The 22,687-nt window shown below is 33.4% G+C and overlaps 1 long non-coding RNA gene across 1 annotated transcript in view; it reads right to left on the bottom strand.

Moving 5' to 3' along the window:
• Positions 1–9,061: 9,061 nt before the first annotated feature.
• The window catches only part of LOC134238153 (uncharacterized), a 38,026-nt gene continuing 24,400 nt past the window's right edge, over positions 9,062–22,687 (bottom strand). The window contains exons 2-4 of the long non-coding RNA XR_009985947.1: positions 19,469–19,563; positions 16,546–16,614; positions 9,062–9,597 (exon numbers count right to left, since the gene is read on the bottom strand). This is a non-coding gene — a long non-coding RNA (uncharacterized LOC134238153). The remainder of the gene's footprint in view (positions 9,598–16,545; positions 16,615–19,468; positions 19,564–22,687) is intronic.

Below are 22,687 nucleotides of genomic sequence, written 5' to 3'. Positions count from 1 at the left end.
ATACCTGTTCTTTGTCAAATTAACAAGTGTTAAATAAATAGTTACAAGGATCATGGAATATTTATGTGCATAAATTGAAAAAAAAAATTGTAAATTTAATTAGTATTTTTATATTTAAGTCTTAAATAGCCTCATTGTTGTATATGTCTAGATGCCCTTTGTTTCTACACTTGTGGACATCACGATTTCACATCCTTTAGTTGCTAGTGCTAGACAGTATGGCTTTTTGCCAAACAAAATTTACTGTGGAATATGACAGATTAGGATGTTGAAAAATTAAACATGCAATATTTAAAAAGTGGCATCATGCCAAAATACTGTGAACATGTGATACTTGGTGCATATAGGTGATGGTTGGGCAGTTAAATCATTAGGTTTTGTGGTCACACAGAGCTATGATATATGTGTGTATTTATATAATAAACGACTTACTTACAAATCCCTAACCCATTACTATCTTTGGCGAGGAACATTTGTGTAAATAAGTAAACATTCTGTTTTATATTTCCTGTTCAATTTTGAAGTGCTAATTATATCATACAGATCTATGGATGCCTTTGAAGTAACTGACGACCAAAACCCACTAAAGCATTGTAGGTAGGGCGGGCTACCTAGCTACATGTCTCTGAAGCATTCCCCCGCTAGAAGGGCTAGAAAATCATCGGAAAACAATTAGTTATTAAGGATTTATATGGCAGTAATTATCACCTTTTAATGCTCCTTAGACAAGGGATTAATAAATTTTTATATCTTATAAACTTTATTACAAAAAGAGATAATGTATTTGTACAAGGTGTCCTATACCCAATCATGGTAAAGCCAACTTAAAACAAAAGGTGGGGTGCGCATCAAAATGGCTAATCCTTCCAGCTTAAATGCTCAAATCTGGAGATAAGATAGGCTCATCTTGACAGTAAGCCTATTGTCTTGCAGGGTAGACCCACAGGGCTTCACCCACTTAATACGGGACTGAAAAATATACTTCAAAACAGATTTAGGGGGTATTAACAGAGGTTCCGTCTAAACCAGACTTGTCAGTAATGAGGTGTGTGAAGGAATATTGAAAACTAAAAGCTTAATGTCAGAATCCCTTACCAAGTCTTCACATTAGCTTCACTGTCAAATAACCAAAGGTTTGCTTATCAACAAAAAAACTCTCCCCAAAGACTGAAGACTTGAGAAACCCTTACAAAAACATTGGCACAAGAAATATACTTTAAGAATATTGGTAAATAAATCAAAAGCCTGAAAAGGCACTTGAAAGTCATTGTTGGATGTATATGTCAATACCAAATTGGGGATCATGACTGGAAATGGTAGTGAGTGGAGGCCAATCTATTTGGAGGACTTCATAGGGATTACAAATAATCAATGAAATCATTTTGACCTTAGTTATAAAAGTACACCCAGGGGTGGGTAGGGACTGGGAATTATAGACCAGTTCACAGTATAAATGAAAATCTAAGATCAATATATTCTTTTTCCTTCTTCAGTTTGTTCTGTCATCTGTTGTTTGTGTCTGTATACATGTATGGATGTTTGAATAAAAAAAAATATAACTATGAAATCAACATACAATAGAAAAGGTATACTATAAATGGTTTAAGATGTATCAATGGAGGGAGATAATACTACACAATATCAATTACACCCAAAAGGAAAAATTACTGATGGCACGTCATTTTGGATAGATCTAACACAATACTGCAGAGAGGAATCAAAATCCATCTTAATTAATATTTCCTTTCAGAGAGATCTATATGATAATATGATTTACGAGCACCTTTTACTGTGGTAAGGTGTGATTCTGATTTACTATATTGAGATTAGTATTCGGTAACATTACTGGGGCTTCTACAAATCAAAACCTATCCAACGTTTAGATACACGTGCTATCCACTTTTTTTTCACTGGTTTTATTGGTTAATAAACACGTGCTGTTCACTTGTTTTCCTCTCATTTCATGTAATTGACAGTAATTCTATCAATAATGAGTCCTTGGTGGATTTTGATATATGTCATATAGTGCACAAGTTTAAACTTTCCCTGAATATGAATCTGAAATTTAATTTTATGTTCCAAGTATTGATCTAAGTGCTCTTAAAGGGAAGAAATATTGCTGAAAATTTAGGGTTTATAAAAGCTGATATAATCAGTAAACTGACCCTTCAGGATGAGTATTGATGATAAATCAAAAATCAGAAACAAAACGGGATGGTCCACTTAACGTAGGCCCCGAAATCACTAGGTCTGATCAGTCAAGATAGGGACGGCAAATCCCATGCATAAATACGGAGGGACGTTCTACAAACACCTATGTGATCAAGATGAGTAATAAATGATCTGACGTAGGTACAGGACAGGTGCTCTCAAACACGAAAAACATCTTAGCTGGACGTCATCTCGGTGTCAAGGACATTCTAATAGTATGCTTAGCTTGTCAAGCTTTTTATTCACCTGAGAAACTTTTGATCTTACAGTATATTGACACAATTTTAACACAACAATAAAATTGATATTAAACGGGGAAATGTTTGATTAAACTAAATTTATTTCATAATTTCTAATCCAAATAAAAAAATGTTTTAAAGATAGTTATCAAAATTTAAATGCCTGCAATTAAACTATTTCAGAGAAGTAAAAATACATTTATATGATAAATATTGGTGTATTACTAAAGAAGAGTACCAATTAAGTTCCAATTAAATGTATATTACACACAATGTACCATCCTTAGAGGTTTAAAAGAACTTTGATGACAAACCAGTGTTAAAAAATGGATGAGAGCCATTAAATGCATATAAAGTTGGAAAAGCAAGACATTTTAATGTTCCCATTTAACTAAAAGCATTGTCAAGAATTGATGACAAATCCAATGTCGCCCCAATATAGAGAAATTACAGAGAGTTTTAATATGTAGATCATTCAACTTGTTAAAATACATGTTCACAAGCTGTAAACAAATTATATCTCTATTTTTCATTGGATTTCTACAATGTAAATTTAAGAACATTATAATGCTTCAATTTTTTTGTTAAACAAGTTTGTTTATTTGTTTGTTGGTTTAATTTCCCTTCAAGAGTATATCACTTTATGCTGAGACAACATAACTTGATGTCTGAGGGCTCTGATTTTAGACCTGTACTCTTGGTACATACAGCCTTAATTCTGTGAGAGATCTTTTTTGTGCCAGCACCTACTGCACACAGGACCCCAGTTTATGGTCTCATCCTAAGGACTGGTCTCCATTTCCCACAGTAGGTTTGGAATCTGCTGCATATATAAAAGGAATGACTTACTTACGACTTTAGGGGAGATGCTCTAACCACCCCAACATGCAGGCGACCTTTTGAACAAGTAAAAAACAAACTTCAGGTTAAATAAAATATACTGCAATTTTTTAAATGAAATAAATAATATTTACGGCAAATAAAAATATACCCTTTTCCATATCACATCATGTACAGCCCAAGACACCAATATGAGCCTGAGGGCCAAGATCCAAGGGCTGCTGATACTGTCTGCTCACAAAAGTTTCAATCTTGTACACTAGTATTATATCATGTGCATCCATTTTATCAGTATTATACAGCAATGACTGATATTCATGTCCATATTAAATCTCCTATATGAATACTATAATCAACCATTTTGCCAAAAGAAGGTTTTGCAAAAATCAGTAACCTACATTATTTTTTATTGTAAATGCATATGATTATGCATTTCTGTATGAAAATTCCCTCTAATGTACTCTTTAGTTTTTTCATTATTAGTACCATTGACCTTTCCTGCACTTAGCTATAAGCCAACATGTGTAAATGGCCCTCCAAAGCAATCAAAAACTGGTTTAATGAAAGAGGCACAGTCAAAATACTTTTTCGATCCATACTGAAATAATGATAATATGTTTATGTCTCTGCATGAGTGAGGTGTAAAAATGGGATTACGGTGGTGGACAAACGAGTTTATGACGTAGGCCTATGTCAATATAGCCCCCCTTGGTGCAGATTTCAAGGACAAACCATGCTTTAGTTCCTTACAATGGTGCAACAAGTTGGAGAGTGCTTCGCCCTAATTATACTTTCAATACGTAAAAGAAAATAATAACAACCAGTGTCAATACCCAGACAAGAAATTTATGTTATTCTTCTTTAAAAGACCTGTGTGGGTAATAATGAGATAATTATCAGGAGTCGTGGCAAAGGTCATAGTATTTTCATTGTACCGCCCAAACTTATAGTAATATCATTTCTCAAACCTCACAAAACTAATAAGTAAATGTTTAGATAAATCCATTGTCCCTTCTGCTTACTTTTTGGGGTCTGCACTGAATCACACCTGAGTTTATTAATTATAATCACCCATTGAGAATGGATGATCAGGAACTACCCTCATTGTGGTTTTTCTCAAATAAAAGAGAAGTGTTAATTATATTGTTACCATTCCTTATAAATCCTATGCGCTTAAAATTAGCTGGTCAACTTTATTTGATTTGCTTAATGTGGCATAGACAGGATATTCAAAGAAAAATTAAGTGAAAATGTCAACTTTAAATCTAAATACATTCACCATTGATTCATATTTATTTTTCATGAGCAGTAAAGTTAATGCTTTAGTTTCCGCTCTACTGTAAAGAAACCTCTTTAAACTGGAAAACCAACACAAGGACACTTTTTGAAAGAAAATAACTATTTATTCAAGACATTACAGGCTTTCTGCAAAGCACATAATAGTAGTATGTCCTGTGGTTTTATTTAGATCTGTGGACAATACTTACTGATGGAGAAAGTTAGTAAACCAGTGTTTATTTGTTGATTAAAGACTCAAATCACTATCGACCAGTGTTGAATTTCTGGAGGCAACCACTTTAAGAATCAGTTTTTCCCCTAAAATGAACTCTTCATTCCTAAAAGAGCTAGGCAGCAAACTAACCTTATTTGCAAAACTTCAAGAAAACCAACAGAGCAAATAATCTTATAAGTGATACATGACTCTTATTTTAATCCAGCTTTCAAGGGGAAAAAATCAAAAGTCCTCGAAGATAAACAATTAAAAAGCTCACTAATCTGTCCAGAAGAAAGCTCTGCACTTTCCATTACTCGGTGAATAATAATCCCCACCCACCCATTGTTTTAAAACCTTAATTTTATTCCTTACAACAAACCAGAGGGCACAACATTGAAAATGATCTCATAACCTCCAACAAAAGATGCTATTAGATCTGTGGTTAGCATGGTTTAGTGTCGTAGTACATTCACCCAGTTCTTGCTTATGCCATTGACTTTCAGTCATTCACCTGAAAAGTTTTCAAATCATATGACTCAATTCCCCTTAACCAATAATCCCCCTTTGCTAAACCACTGTAATACATCCTTCACAACCTCTGCAATTTCGGTCGGTCGATATGACAATAACTCAGCTGATTACATTCAGACTAGGTGACCTGACCGATCAGCAAACGGTTTCATCACTTCTGGTTCAGTAAGTATGGGCAAAATAAATGACAAACCAGCTTCAAAACTTCAAAAGATATTGGTAAAAAAAAACCAATAATCCCCCTTTTATACATAATGCTAAACCACTGTAATACATTTTGAAATCCTTCACAACCTTTTTTGGCTGCAATTTTTCCTATATATTTCTATGTAAAACTTTGATTCCCTATAATGGCCCTGCCCTTCCCCCGGGGGTCACGATTCCTAAAATTTAGAATTTACAATAACTTTTTCTGGCCCACTGCTGATTTTCACATATATTTCTATATAAAACTTTGATTCCCCATTGTGGCCCCGGTGAACAATTTAGAATCTACATTATACCAGTATGCTTCCACTGATAATTCTATCAAAAAATTTTGATAACCCATTGTGGCCCCGCCCTTTCATCACTTCTGGTTCCAGTAAGTTTCATGGGCAAAATAAATGATATATTTCATATAAAACCAGCTTCATTAAACAATTCAAAAGATATTGGTAAAAAAACAAAACAAATCAGCATGCTATGGTTATATATAAGTCAATTGATAGGACAGGGTGAGTGACTCTTTTGACACAAAACTAGAATCAAATGATTAAGAAACCTATAAATGAATGAAAGTCTAATCGGTTCTATTATTAAATCTTAATCTATATTGAAAAAAATCCATCTTGTAAAGTCTATATACTTAAATGTCTTCATTATTTTCTTTGATAATGAACCAAATATAGTTGTTATTACATCCTTGCTGGACCTGATTGTAAAATCCAGTAAAAGTGGTGCCCTAAATGGCATATCATTAATTTTTTCATTAACAGTTAAGCCCTGCAGTAAAAAAAAAAAATAGATAGATTGTCCAACACTAACACCAATGGATCACTTTCACTTGGGTTCATTGTTAGAGACCATGCAAGCATATTTAAAAAAAATATATATTAGCTTTCCTTCTTTTTTTTAATCACAACTTAAGATTTTAAAAAAAATTAAATGCAAAGTAAAGACCTTTAATTAAAGAATGGACTATAAAAATATTTTGAATTCACAAAATGAAACAAGGCTAAGATTCCAAGTGGTACATTAACAGTTTGAAAGAAGACATGCAAAATGAGCACTAATAACAGGGATTCTTTTAAAAATTGATTTGCCTTGAAGTTTAATATCTAAAGAATTTCTACGTGGTATAAAGCATTGATATGTACACTTACAGACCAACTGATTAACACCTTGTGCAGTTTTCAAAGACATAATACCTGTGACTAAATTGATAATTTGACAATTTTGTATGAATTCATTGTAGGGGGCAACCTCTATGTAATATGGAACAGGTGTAACTTTTTCAAAACAGCACAGATCTTTTCAATGACTTGTTAGATTTTGAATAGTGAATATTGATTTAAAATGCATGTTTTTACATTCCAAGCACACAAATAAGGTTTCTCCTCTAGAATTAAAATCTAATTGCTATTTATGAGTGATTCCTTTTGTTATGCATTCCAATAAACACCTGTTGATTAAATGGGAATCCATGTTAGAAAAACCACTGGTACCATAGAACCATATGCAGAAAGCTTAAAATGCTGTATTATTATGACAGTTTACAAAGTGATATTTCATTTAGAATTCTTCTGCATAATTTGGGGATAAAAAAACTTTTCTATGAGCAGATATTTACTAAAACTGTGAATGCTGTAAGATCAAAGAGTGACCAAGAGTGAAATGAGAAACTGAACACTAATTAAACAGTTATTCAGCTTACAGTAGTATCAACATATGTCTTGACATTCTTCTTCCAATAGTAATAAATTGTCTTACAACCAGATTTTCTATCATAAAAATGTGTTGAATGATTTGAAGCAAAACATCTAAAGGTAATGCACATGCTTTAACACATCACCAATTTGTCTTGACAATTGGAACGATGAAATTCCTAAGTTCAGATTCCAAATCTATGCTTGGAATCCCAACAAATTTTCATTATCTTACAGATAATTACAAAGGCATTCTTTCTTGCTGGCTGGACATTTGAGATTTTTGAGATATCATACCACAACCAATGTGGCTGGACCAGACTACAAGAGGGAACAGTAGCCAATGTGAGCATGTTTTATCACCTCCATGATAAGATGAAACATTTATGTTGTGAAGAAGGGACATAAAAGTGTGAAATTCACTTTGATACTGACACATAAGTATCTCTCAGATGTAACAAACTTATGACACAGGTCTAAATCACAAGAAACAAGCATGGTGGAGGACTGCAAGGAGTTGAATTCTGGGGGTGTTACTTAATTTATCTCCTATCCAAACACTCCAACAGAGCTCTCTGTAGCAATGATGACTTCTGGATAGATAATGTCCTAGTTTTATTTACATAATTTAAACTAATTACAAGGCTTGTTGGTACAGTTCCATTCTTGCCCAAATAAAACTGGTGGGTAGAGCAAATACAACAAGAGATAGCACAAATGTTTAGCAAAAACTGGTGATGCCATCAGAACCATAAAATGCCTGTTGGATAGGACCTGTGTAAATCTGTGATATAACACTGTCAATGTGCACTATTAAGACAGCTTATCAAAGGAAGATATACTCAACAAAGTGTAATTTGGAGATGGACAGCTCAAGTAACATAACCATCTCAAATGATGCATTCTGCCAAGTCACACCTATATTGCAAAAACTGAGTAAAATCAACAGTGCATCTAAACAAACAAAAAGCTTCTATTTCTGTCAGTTTCGTTCCAAAAAAGGTGACCATTTTATTTACTCAGAGAGATTAGGAGAACACACATTTTTAACTATAAAAGGAAACCATCAACCAGTGTAAACAATTATTCATTGTAGTTAATCGTTCTAATCAAGAGTAAAAGGGGAGAAGATACAAAATAGGATACGTACAAACAAAATAGAGATTTTAATTCATCAAACACGCTGAGGTCTAAGTACTTGATTCAATAACTTTGTAAAGTACATGCAACACAGTTTATTATGTAAAGGTTACACAGTACTCAACTTTAACTACAAAAACAAGCTTATGAATGAATAATAAAATTGAATGAACTTCAGCGATCTTCTCTCTCAAGTTATCTTACTTTTCAGTTAATATCAATTTAACGACTTTCTCTTTTGTGATTTTTAATTCCTTAACCTTTCTAAGAAGACTCCGAGTGGCCCCCTGAAATGCCAATTATTGCAAAGGTACTAAATGACACTGAATTCTCCCAACCTATTTAAATAGATAGAAAAAACAACACTGTAGTATGCGAAATGCGAGCTCCGAGGATGATCCATCAACAAAACAAAACACTGATTTCAGGATGGATCTGTGTTTTGAAAAATTCCTGTTGGGGAAGGATCCAAGATCTTTAATTCATGTCTAGATTCACATCATATTTTCATATGATGTCTCTGACCCATTTTTGATCCATCTATTCACTTTTCATCAAGGTTCACACTGATAATACTAATGATTACATTATACAATACAGAGATTGAGGATAAACCCTTAACTTCTGTTGTCTACTTTTTACATTATAGGGAGAAAAGCAAGAATTTAGAGTTGGGTGGTGTTTTCAAAACCTTGTTTTTCCTATACTTCTCATTCAAGGACTAAGATGGTATCCAGAACAAAACAGAAGCCTACAAATGCCCCAATAAGGAAAGATTTGCGATATGTTTTTGGCATGAGAAACCTTATTAGCTTATAATTTTCTTCTACAATCAGAGTTTTGATAGACATTTCTTCCAGGAGGGTATGACATTTTGCTGATGAACCAACAAAATTGAGTCCAAGGCATGATGCAATAAGATATAGCAATGCTGACAGGATAAAAACACACACCTTCGTCAACAATTCAATCAGTGCAAAAAAAAAGAAAAAAAAAATTATCACGGAATACACAATTTTATTGCGGAGTTTAAAATTGATCTCTCCTGGCAGGTTTACAGTATGCTGACTAAAATGACTGTCTCCCTCTAACAAAAGACTCTCTGGCCCCTTCCTTTATTCTGGTGACTAGTGTCGTCTCTGACAGTTAATTAACTTGTAGTCTAGCACTTAACAACAGTGCCTTGTCAAATACTCTGTAGAATTCTCATTTCTGTTGACTCCAATTTCTGGCACTGGAAAAAAAGAAACAGAATAGACATGCTAATTTGCACAGTTATTGTGTGTCTTATTTACAAAGTAATCATTCTGAAGTTAAAGACTTATTTAACTAGTAAATTTGGCTACAAAGTATTCAATTCCAGTGAATCAATTTCTGTTGACTCTGGGTCTCCTAGCTTCTCTATAAAGAGTTGTGAAATTTCACACAATCCCCTGCTCCATTAATCAGGGTTTAAGGTTAGTCCTTCCATTGTTAAGATGTTTTCAAGTTATTGTCAATAACTGCATTTATTTTGAAGAGAACAGATCTGCTATTCACTACTATCCAAAAATCTAAAATTGCCTTCATTTAATCACAATAAATAGCTCAACAGCAATTACATTACCAAAGTACATTCCCCATTTCTATAGGCAAAAAGACATAACTTTAAACCCTTACTATTCACTGAAGACCACAGACTGCAATTTGCTATAACAAACCTTACTGTTTCATCCTTCCCATAGCAAGGGCTATTAACATACAATATAAATTGTCCTTTAAATTAGGATCTGAAGTGTCTAATACCAAGGGCAGAAACTGCAGTTCAGGGCCAACCCCTTATCCTATAAGAACTGCGTATATTAGTTGCACCGATATGAAACAATATTTACTCAGCTATTCAGAGATTGTCTTGTTAACTGGAGATTTTGACACTTGGCATAGTAAACTTCAGCTCACATAAACACCAGTATTTTTCCCTTTGAGGGGGAACTTTTGTACATGGAAAGAAAAATATTTGGCTCCAGAATTAAAAGGAAGTGTACCTGATGTTGACACAAAATCAGGGTGGGAGTGTATTTTTACGAAATGAAAATTTTTATCCTCGGGTGATATTGTAAGGTTAAGGAACTCAAAACAAACCCTTGGTTAATGACAGAATGTTATTCTCAATGAATAACAGCACTTCTGAATCATTGTCATACAAAAAATTAAAAGGTTCCGAATATTCTAGACAGGATAGTCAATTGTATTTCACTCTTTCAGCAAGTTACAAATAACACTATGTGAAAAACAAGTTCTGGAATGTCAGTCCTCCCTGTTGCGCAGTGTAAGTTCACTGTTTCATACTTTGACATTTAATTTACGTAGTCTGTTAATTATTTAGCAGCTTCATTTTAAACAAAAGCTCATGTAATAGACTAATATTTCTAAAGTCTATTTATCAAATATCAAGTGAAATGACTTTTAAAAAACCTTTGCTATTATTAGTGTAGTCCACATATTTTTGGTCCAATTAACGTAAATCATCTCTCCTGTAATTATACTGCCAATAATAACCCCCCAAATTGCAGTCATTGGCAGATTCAGTTGCAAATTCTGAATTCCATGCTACATACCCTATCATCTAATGTCAAAATCTTCATTTACTGCAGCATTAAAAGGGGCAAACAGGTGCTGGGGCCTCAAAGCGGGGATTAGGGGGGGTCATCCCACAGAATCCATGATGTCAGCATCAGAGAAAAAAGTTCCAAGACAAATTAATCCTCCTATGACCTCACCTGATCTTATATGGCAGAAGATCAAAGGGGGGATCCTTAGTGTATTTCAGTGTATTCCTAGCCTTCTATTGACATATTAGCCTTCCGTTCAGAGCAAGTGCCAACACCAATTGACATAACATAGCAACTTCCACACTTTTTTACAAATTTACAGTCATAATGATAAGATATGCTTTACAAATAATCAGTCTATTCCTTTTGAACTCTGTAAGTGCTATCGTTTTGTTTGACATAGGGAATATATATTAAAACACATAACAATAGCGTATTTGATTATTGCTGATCAAAGCTATAGCAGGGGGGATTATTGTGTTTCAAAGAACACCTACAGAACATCTCTGTACAAACAAACAATTCTTCTATAGATAGCTCAAGTAGCTTCCGATGTAATAATTTAATAGATGACGTATTTAAACAATTGTGTTGTTTCTTTACTTTATCCTTTGCCAAAAAAGTCCTTGTTTTTCAATCGTTGCTCAGTTTGCATATATTTTTAAATTGATATATTGGAACAATATGTATATATCCCCCATAAAATTTAAATAAATGGCTATATATAGAACCTGGCAATTGTTCCTCGCAAAGAAACATGAAGAATGATAATTGGGTTGCTGTAAATATGAACTCTCAGCTTGGAAAATAGCCATTTGTGGGTTTTGGACATTAGTCAAACTTCTTTTTCAGCAAACTCTTAAAATATATCACAGGAGACCCCTTATAACACTTGAACAAAGAAGCCAGTGTTTGACAAACTTAACCAGGGACTGCACTGCTATTCATCATCTCATTCAGATCAATATTATGACCAAGTTCAACATTCCTCCTCTTATATTTACACAACCATCAGGGCAAACACAGAAAAAAGTACACAGCACATATGCACTACTTTCTTTCTTTTTTTTTAAGAAATGTGTAAATATTTTAAAAAAAAAAGTATACCAGTTTTAAAAAGGCTTACGATTGCAAAACTTCTCCCTTATAAAAACCAAAGAAAAAATTTGAATGAAAATTAAATCAATGCTTAAGTTGACCTGTAAATATTGTTTTGGGGTACATATGCATGCACCTAGTAATCTGAATGCACACTGAAAACTTCCATTCAATAAGGACATCTAAACAGGTGCATTAAGATCCTGTTCACACAAACTCTTGGTTTACTCTCAGTAGGAAGAGGTGCAGGTAAATAAATACCCAGATACCAAAAACAAAGACGTAGAAGTATTGTAAAATTAAAGTACATGTATTGAGAAATTCTTAAAAAACCCACATATTTCTTCAGCATCAATAGGAGCATTATAAAGAAGTATCCAGAAAATTGTATGATGTATGCATAAACAATCGGGGAAAAAAAAAATTGAAAATTTTTTCTTTAAATACACGCCATAAACTTCAAGATGGTATTCTAAAAGAATCACTCTGAATTTTTTTGAAAGATAAAAGTTGAAGTATACACACCTACACAACATTAAAGAGCTAGTGAGTATTTTTAGAGACACCAAAAAAGAAACCTCTCCATATATCGTTGATTTATAAAAATTATGTAAGATGTCATAAAACTAGTAAACAAGGGTATGACAAAGTACAAAGACAAAACACTTCATATTTAAACTGCAGTGCAAACAATCAACACAGATACTATAATTGTACCTGAGGCACAACTTCCCCTGATTTTACAAGTCTCCCCACTTCATAAAATGGCACAAACTCTTTACCCCCACGAAGTATTTATTCATAGCCCTGCTATAAGATATAGAAATCCTAATGTACAATCAATCACTCAGACTAGCCTATGAAATTGGCCCTTTATTGCCTTTATTTTCAGTCACAAATTATGGCATGTATAAATGCAAATAATTGCTTTATCTCAAGTTGTAAATTTTCCCCCATTTTCTGCCTATAAGGCTAAATGTTTACCATTTTTAATCTGTCATCAGCAGAAATTGTTCTGTACCTAAAACAAGTGATCACAGACTTGGGAATTCAATAATACAGAGCTAATAATTTTCTTTAAGAGACATATTCATCACACGGTCTTGAGAGTACGGAAAAATATCCTACAATTAGTAAGGCAGTGATTATAGAAGAGAATAAAAAATCTTGGTTCCTAATCCCTTCTATTGTCCATAACTGTTTTAATTTTCAACAGTTTTTGATATTATCCTAATATAGTTAAAGAAATGGCATAATATAGCTGGAATTCCCATTATATCTGTATCTATTATGGCCTTGCCCTTTATCAAGGTCAAACACTATCATTTTTCAAAATAAGAGTCAAGAGGTCTAACACTGGTGAAAAAAAATATCATAATATCCTCGCAATATACTTATCACGTCAGTAGAACCTGCTGGTGAACAATGTCTGTAAGTATATCTATAGACACTATATACAGCACACTTAGACTGCTAAAGTTCATAATTGGATCAGAAAAGGAGACAGCTTGGTCCCTTGTCAAACTTGAATTACACAGATAAGGAAATAAATGCCTCTTCCGAACAATAAGGGAATTATGCTGTGTTATGATATACGAGACGTAAATGTTTTATAATTTGAACATTTATAAGCAACAAGATATTTGCCAGTGTTTAATTGAAAAAAGAGAATCTCTCTCCCCACGACATGGATGTTTTGGCATGAACCAAGATGAAAAGAAGGTGCTTTCATTCAAGGTCTTGAAGATATAACTTGAGAGCCCCAATACTTTACATCAGTGATTTATAAACAGAGAGCAAATTACATGGGATTAATCCGTTGTTTACAGTTACACAGAAATTAGTAATTTAGATGATTTAAGGCATTTTACATAATCCTTATAGATTTCATACAACAGACTGCTTTTTATTTGAACCTATAGCAAAGGACATGCACAAAAAAACAATAGTCATCTGTTGACCTTATTCACCTTTTTAAACTCAAGACTGAGCACTTTTTTGTGAATGAGTTGCCAAAATGAGTTAATATTTCTGTAGTAAAAATTTTACAATTTTTAATTACCGTAATGACATAAACAATTCTGTGGTTGAATACTTCTGTTTTTCAAATTTGCATCAGTATAAAACTACATGTACGTAGAATCTCTGGATGAAGCACTAAACTACATTATTACCTAATCAAATGATTATTGTTGTTTTATTAGAGATTTAATATTTTCATCTATTATGTATATGTTTTCAGTTTTCCTTATCTTATCAAACCGATCTATTGACCGGTCAATAGACTGTGCGTTCTATTGACCGGTCAATAGATTGCGCGTTCTATTGACCGGCAACGTATTTCGGAAAAAACGATCCGGGTTTCGAATTTAGTTGTTTGTTACATTACACAGACATGGTAAACAATCATCTTATTTGATCTTTCGACATTATTTTTAAAAATTGTATGATTTCAATGCTCGGATATTTTATTTAATGAGAGTTACTTTAATTAATGCACTGTGGGACGTGGAGACCGGTCCTTCGGGTGAGACCTATAAATCGAGGTCCCTTGTCGCACTAGGTGCACTGCTGGCACGAAAAAAGCCCCTCTCTAACTTCATGTGGTGGCGTCTCCACATGAGTGAAAAATTTTCTCGAGGAATATAAACGATAGTCTATACAATCAATCTTTAATTAATATTACAAATGCACCATATCTAGGTATAAATTACCAATATAGTACGGGAACTTTCTGTACTAGATATGAAATTGTGAAAACTTAATATGGAAAATAAAATTAGGTAATAAAACAATTATTTAATGCCTGAGCAGTCAATAGACCAGAAAATATTTCCCTCGGTGCAGGGAACGGCTCAGTGTGTTCTATTGCCCTCGGCCGCTGGCCTCGGGCAATAGAACACACTGAGCTGTTCCCTACACCTCGGGAAAAATATTCTGGTCTATTGACTGCGCAGGCATTAAATAATTGTATATTATTGCCCTCCTCTGCAAAAACTGATTTCTTATAATTTTTTTTTATGTATTTAATATATTGACTTAGCACAGAAATCTTTCTTATACTCAGAATTTTAAGTTATGAAGTATGAAAACTCTGATCAGATGGCTCATTCAAGATTCAAAATAAGAAACTGTTAATCAAATGACCTGTTCGTTAAAAATTATATGTACAACAATTTCTTAACAGTCAAAACTTATCAAAAAGGAGTAATCAAATATTTAATCTGCCTTGTGATTGGTTAATTTATATCGTAAATCTCGAAATTCAAATTTTGAATATTGATTTTTGAATCTTGAATAAGCTTTTGCATTTTTGCAATAAAATGATGCATTCTCATCATTTTCTTCTGAACTTACTTGGGCTTTGGAAAGGCAGAATCTATATATACATTTTCGTATTAATTTTTCCTATGTAGTGTGGATTGAAAAATAAATCTAAGAAATTTACATTCTAAATCGTCATATACCCCTAAAAAGACTATAACCATATCGGACAACTATTTGAAATGTTTTAATCAAGGAGATATTTCAATTTCAGGTATGCTTTGTAGATAAGTTAGCTTGGCGTACTAAGGTGCTTGTTGTTGAAAACGACACAAGATGTGAGTCACCAAATATATGTTTCTTCAATGTTTAATATTATTTCTCCCCAGCACAGATTAGATAGAGGGAACAGTGTCCCCCTTATCAACTGTTTGTATGGAATTATCAGCTATTAGACCCAAACTTGAGGATATGTGGAAATCTAGCCAATAAACAGTGGGAGCTGATCTGACCTATTGTTATGGCAGGGGTCTCTCTGACAGATTAATGCTGATAAGTAAGGATTTTTTATTTTACACTTTATCATTTTGGAAACTTCCACATTTTTGCCTTAATGAATTGACTCCTTGGCTATCAGGGGTGTCGTCTCTGTGGATGTCCTATTACTGTCACAAGTACTCTTGATTTATGAAAAGTATCTGTTCCCTCAAAGTCTGGGAGGAAGTAGTATTTCATGGTGACAGAAAAAATAATTTGTTTAGTAATTAAAATTGCAATCTACTAAACTAATTTTTATCAGGAAGACCAATTCACTAGAGAAGAATGTCTCTCCCCCCTGGAGCAAGAGCAATAAAATTTACAGCACACAGATGACCAATTCCAGCACACCTTAAGCTCAAATAAAACTTTTACAGAGAATAAAAATGAACTGAACTGAGTCATACCAACCTCATAAACTAAAATAAATAATAATTACAAAATAATATTATTTCAACACAAACACTTAACCTATCAGTAATCCTTTTAAATGCCTAAAAATATTGTCCTTGATATTGTTTTTGTTTAATAATTGATATTGTTTTTGTTTGATAAAGAATGACATACTTCTATGACAAAACCTTTGTTTTTACTACCGAATTAATTCCTGGAATGACGTCACGTTTCCTACATACATTACCATTTATGCTCAACACAAATATCAACCCATCCTACATGACAAGGTTTCTTACCTCTATCTGGTATCATCTGGTATTTTGCACAGACTTTTTTTATCACTTGGTTAATATACTTTGATCCATCTGAAATACCAAATCAAGATTTACAATTATATAAGAGGTAATCGTCAATTCCAATGTCAATTATCGTTTTTGTTAATTGTAATAAAAAGTGGCTGAGAAATGTGTCCTATTTTTTGATATTGCGTCTAATAAATGTCAATTTGTGATGGAGTGTGGGACAAATTGTTCATTAATCAACACTGTCTCCTTCTTACTTCCATGACTTTATTTTTGTGTACTCCCTATTGGCTCCAAGAATTCTATGAAGGGGATTGGTCCATTTTGATTCATTATGATGATTGGCTCATTTGAATTTCATTGCATTTATTAACTTGAATACTATATTTTCACTCTTACGACAATGTTATGCCCTTCATTATTCAAACAGCTGACAATTTTTAACCATTAAAGTGATAGGATAGATAATAGGAGATTTGTCACATGATAACCACATACTTGTGATGACTTAGAAAATACACAAACAATCACTTGCATAAACAGTCAAACCTTATAATTTTAAACTGAAAGGGACCAAGAAAAAATGTTAAGAAATCTGCAAGATTAAAATACATAAAGAAGAATGGGCTCCAGATTTAACAATTTTTTTTTCACACTGAATTGTCTAAGAACTTTTCCATTTACTTGTTCATGTATGATGACAAGGGGTACATGGCAACTGTGACCACTTAAAGGAAATTCTCACTCCTTCATGGCACCTGATCCCACCTCTATTTTCAGATTGTGGTTGCTATGCTCATGACTTGTACATGTATTGATTAACTGCCTCAATAATTGGAACTTTGAGCATGATAACTGTTTGTTATGATATTCACATTTCATCCATGATTTTCCAGATATCAAAAGTTAGCTAAGATATCAAGGCAATTAAGGTACTCAGTGTGGTAATTAATTTATCTCATTTTCCTTCACATAAAGTTCAATGATTATGATTCAAAGTCATCCTATATAAATATAAATATTTCATTACCAATCTCAAGGTCAACGGTCAATGTCAAGACTAATGTCTTATTCTGATGTTCAATTACATAAGCTGATCAATCTGAAAATGTTGTCCATAACAGAGATACTGTTTACCATTTATAAGGTCAATGCCAAAACTCAAAACCAATGTTAACCTCTAAAAGATATTTCAAGTATCTTCTGAAAAGTAAAAAAAATACATGCCATCTTTGACAAATGTATAATTTAAAGCAAACATTTAAAAATTTCAAGGATAAGTATCAAGTTTAAGGTTAATTGTAACATTTAAAACAATTCATCTTTATTTGCTTACATGTGAATTTAGAAATGATGTCCAGAAGGAATCATCCCAAATAGTCTTCTCTTTTTTACTAACTTCAAGTTAAAATGTCATTTAGGCAAAATTTATCTTGAATGATGATATTTTATTTAAAAAAAATCCTTATTACTTATATGTAACATCATAAAATAATAGTTAAGAAAAGGTCATTCTCAACAAAATAAAGTTTTTCATTATCTAATGTCAAGGTCAGTTCAAAACAGACAAATGGTCATCATCAATCTCTGGATCAAATTTTGTAGCAAAAAAGAGTAAAAAAAAGCAGAAACATGTAAATCCTCTGTTATAAAAGCTAGACTTCCATTAAAACGAAACCAATTCATCATCTCCCTAATAGCATTTTACACCATAATAACTTTAAATAGGTAGTACATGTTAACGCATGGGCACTTAAGTATCAATCTGCATTTTATCATCCTTTTTTTCGAGCACATTAAAAAAATTATAAAGCAAAACGTTAAGAAGTTGTCACATTTTATCTTCTTTAAATTGCTCCAGTTGTTCTTGTGATGTTTTCTTTTTAAATGGTCACATCCAATTTTCACTATTTCTTGATATCTCCCCTTGCAAGGGGGTATAACCCTTCATTTGCACAATTTGGAATTCCCTTCATCTATGGGTACCCTGTGCTAAGTTTGGATGAAAATGTAGTCAAGCCCCCCCCCCCCCCCCCCCCCTTCCTCACCAAAAAAGGAAAATACGGTTGACAAAAAGTCAATTAAAAGATGCAAGAATGGTGCAATTAAAGTACAAATTGTCTCTTCCAATCAAATTTTTCTATTACATGTTTTTATCCTGCATTGCTTAATGTTGATCTTGACCCTGATGCTTCAGTTGCGGTTGGAATTTAGCCATTAATTTTTTTGTCCTTTTCATTTCCATAAATATGTCAGTTATCAGCTTCCCTGCACACACTTCTATCAATAAAACACATCTGTCATTTCAGAATCTATCTTTAGTGATCTTTTAACATAAATTACATATTTTAATAAGAAATGCATAATTTGAAATTTAAAGTATTCCTTGGCTGCGTCCACAGGCAATCAACCAAGCTCTTCATATTTTATCATAATTAATTGATGAAAATTAAATGGACAAGGAAATTAATTATTCATTTTGGTGTTTATTTCAACAATTCCAAATTTTTGGATAAAAAGAAAAAAAATGTGTTATTAAAACACGAATTATTTTTTTATTTCATTATTTTCCATTTCAGATGTGGTGAGCTAATAGACACTTGATTTGCAAGAAAAATTGTTTTTCTCAGGATTTGTGATATCAGTTATAATAAAGTGAATCTCGCTGTATACCAGGACCCATTCCTGTAATTCCTTATCATCGTGTAGCAGACTGTTGTTACACTCTGATAATAGCATCATAAACTAGAAATCTGGAATGGCAAAGTTGTTCTCTTGGTAATTCACTAATTAATTTAGAGGAAGAACTTTAGAAAACCTGTTCTTTTATACCTAGCATAAATCTGATACAAGACAGTTACCATCCACTCCATACATACTTAAATAATTAGTGAGATCTGATAAATGCAGCCATTACCTCCAGAAATGAAAGCTTTATTGGAGTTCTATCCTCTGTGTGGCCATTATAATTAGGGGGCAGGACTGTCCAATAACTGATCCCTTCATAGGACCCTGAAAGAACAATCAAAGTCATTTATCATTTTTTCACCTTTTTACTAGATTTTTTAACTTTACCTTCCTTTGTGCCTGGTTATTTAATTGTTAATCAAATCCATTTGAAGGGCAATTTGTCAAATCCTTGGATTGAGGCGAGAAACAAGAGACCAATCTATGCACTTGATTCACAAATTATTTACAACTTTTTGCCACAATTACTATGTAATTAATGACATCTATTAATTTATAATCTCATTAACTTAAATGACAAATAAAATTCCAAGTTTATACAATCTATTTTGGCCAGCCTGCTATTGATCAACATGCATACATTTATTTGAATAAAAATAATCAAACTGTGTTACAGTGCAAAAAAATAACTCTACAAGTTGAAATATACACACAAAACATTCAGGTCATTTTAAATATTCTGAGATAGTATAATTTATTCCAGTGCATATGATACTGTATATATCAAACAGACATGAATATATGACTATTTAACTCAGTTTTAATGCCATGTCATCCCCCCACTAGGTTTCCACCAATCATTATTATTACCAGACAACTGAAGTAAACCAAGAGATGCGCAGGGTTACGGTATTAAAACAAGAAGCCCAAGGCTCTAATTGTTCAGCTGAGTATGAGGATTTTTCCTAATTTTTTAATTAATGAATCTAAAATAACTCACTATCAAAAACTTTGTATAATTTTTCAATTGGTACTGGTATCTCTTAATTAACATTTAAAAAAAAAACTTTATAGGCTTTGATGGTCATTTCATCATCCTGAATTTCTTAAGCTATGACATTTATACCCTGACTTGGAATGGAATGGTACATTACCTTTATGAATAAAATACTGCAAGAATTAAGTCTGCTAGATTCTCAAGAGTACAGACTTTTTATTTAAAGGAATATATCTACTGCACTTTTAATAATATATGATCAGTTGAACTCAACCCTTGGACCTGTTTCCAAGGGACACAGATTAACACTTTTGTCAAAGGACTCATTGCTCTTCAGAGTATACTGCATTTTAAGTTCAACAACTTCCAGGTTCCAATCCCATGGTATGAATCTGAGGAGTCAAGAAGTTTACAATATGTCAGAGGGTTAACTATTTTCTCTGATGTTTAGGAGTAAAGCAATAATATTTGAAAGATATGATAATTTTTTGTTAATTTTTATGGTCTTGACCCTACCCCTTGGAACCCAGAAGTATGGTGGTAAAGTATCCCTAAAATTTGTTCCCCATCACATAAACATAGGTAATCAGAGATTACAGAGCTCACCTCAACGAATGTTGTCTTTAAGTAAGGCAAAGTCACACAATTAACCAACAAGAAGTATACATTCCAAAAATGAAAATATTTTTAAAAGCAATTTTGATCTGATACTTTGAAATAGACCTACATAAAAAATTTAAACTACTTCTTCTTCATGAAAATGTAATGAAAATCCAGCATCTGAAGCAAATTTGAGAGTTTTCATCTCTTGATGCAGCATATATGCAAGTTTGGTTTATACAATGTTATATAAGCCTTATAGTTTTTGGTAATAGACCTGCAACCATAACTTTTACCTTGTCTATTATCTGAAAAATGTATGTCCAATTCAGCATCCGAAGCAAGTCCATTAGTGTGCATCCTTAGATGTATCATCCATGCAAGTTTGCTCATTATAGGGCTCATAGTTTATTGGAAATGAAACATGCATCAAAACTAATATTTTCACTCATCCACAAAAAGTAGGTCAGATTCAGCATCCGAAGCAAGCCTAGAAGTATGCATCCTTAGATGTATCATCTATGCAAGATTGGTCATTAAAGAACTCATAGTTCCTTGGAAATGAAACCTGCACCAAAAACTTTTAACTATTCACTCAACCGGAAAATGTAGGTCAGATTCAGCATCCGAAGCAAGCCTGGTAGTGTGCATCCTTAGATGTATCATCCATGCAAGTTTGGTCAACATAGGGCCTAAAGTTACTTGCAAATGAAACCTGCACCAAAAACATTAACCTGTTCGCTCAACTGGATAATGTAGGTCAGATTCAGCATCCAAAGCAAGCCCGGTAGTATGCATCCTTAGATGTATCATCCATGCAAGTTTGGTCAACATAGGGCTTATAGTTACTTGGAAATGAAACCTGCACCAAAAACTTTAACCTGTTCACTCAACTGGAAAATGTAGGTCAGATTCAGCATCCGAAGCATGCCCGGTAGTATGCATCCTTAGATGTATCATCCATGCAAGTTTGGTCAACATAGGGCTTATAGTTACTTGGAAACGAAACCTGCACCAAAAACATTAACCTGTTCACTCAACCGGAAAATGTCGGTCAGATTCAGCATCCGAAGCAAGCCCGGTAGAATGCATCCTTAGATGTATCATCCATGCAAGTTTGGTCAACATAGGGCTTATAGTTACTTGGAAATGAAACCTACACCAAAAACTTTAACCTGTTCACTCAACCGGAAAATGTAGGTCAGATTCAGCATCCGAAGCAAGCCCGGTAGTATGCATCCTTAGATGTATCATCCATGCAAGTTTGGTCAACATAGGGCTTATAGTTACTTGGAAATGAAACCTGCACCAAAAACATTAACCTGTTCACTCAACCGGAAAATGTAGGTCAGATTCAGCATCCGAAGCAAGCCCGGTAGTATGCATCCTTAGATGTATCATCCATGCAAGTTTGGTCAACATAGGGCTTATAGTTACTTGGAAATGAAACCTGCACCAAAAACATTAACCTGTTCACTCAACTGGAAAATGTAGGTCAGATTCAGCATCCGAAGCAAGCCCGGTAGTATGCATCCTTAGATGTATCATCCATGCAAGTTTGGTCAACATAGGGCTTATAGTTACTTGGAAACGAAACCTGCACCAAAAACTTTAACCTGTTCACTCAACCGGAAAATCTAGGTCAGATTCAGCATCCGAAGCAAGCCCGGTAGTATGCATCCTTAGATGTATCATCCATGCAAGTTTGGTCAACATAGGTCTTATAGTTACTTGGAAATGAAACCTACACCAAAAACTTTAACCTGTTCACTCAACCGGAAAATGTAGGTCAGATTCAGCATCCGAAGCAAGCCCGGTAGTATGCATCCTTAGATGTATCATCCATGCAAG

This window comes from Saccostrea cucullata, unplaced genomic scaffold (genome assembly GCF_032062105.1).
Source record: "Saccostrea cucullata isolate Sc308-1 unplaced genomic scaffold, CSIRO_AGI_Scuc_v1 ctg3271, whole genome shotgun sequence".
In the NCBI taxonomy this organism is placed as follows: Eukaryota; Metazoa; Mollusca; class Bivalvia; order Ostreida; family Ostreidae; genus Saccostrea; species Saccostrea cuccullata.
Note: the sequence above shows the minus strand (reverse complement) of the source record. Positions and strands in the feature narration are given on the sequence as shown.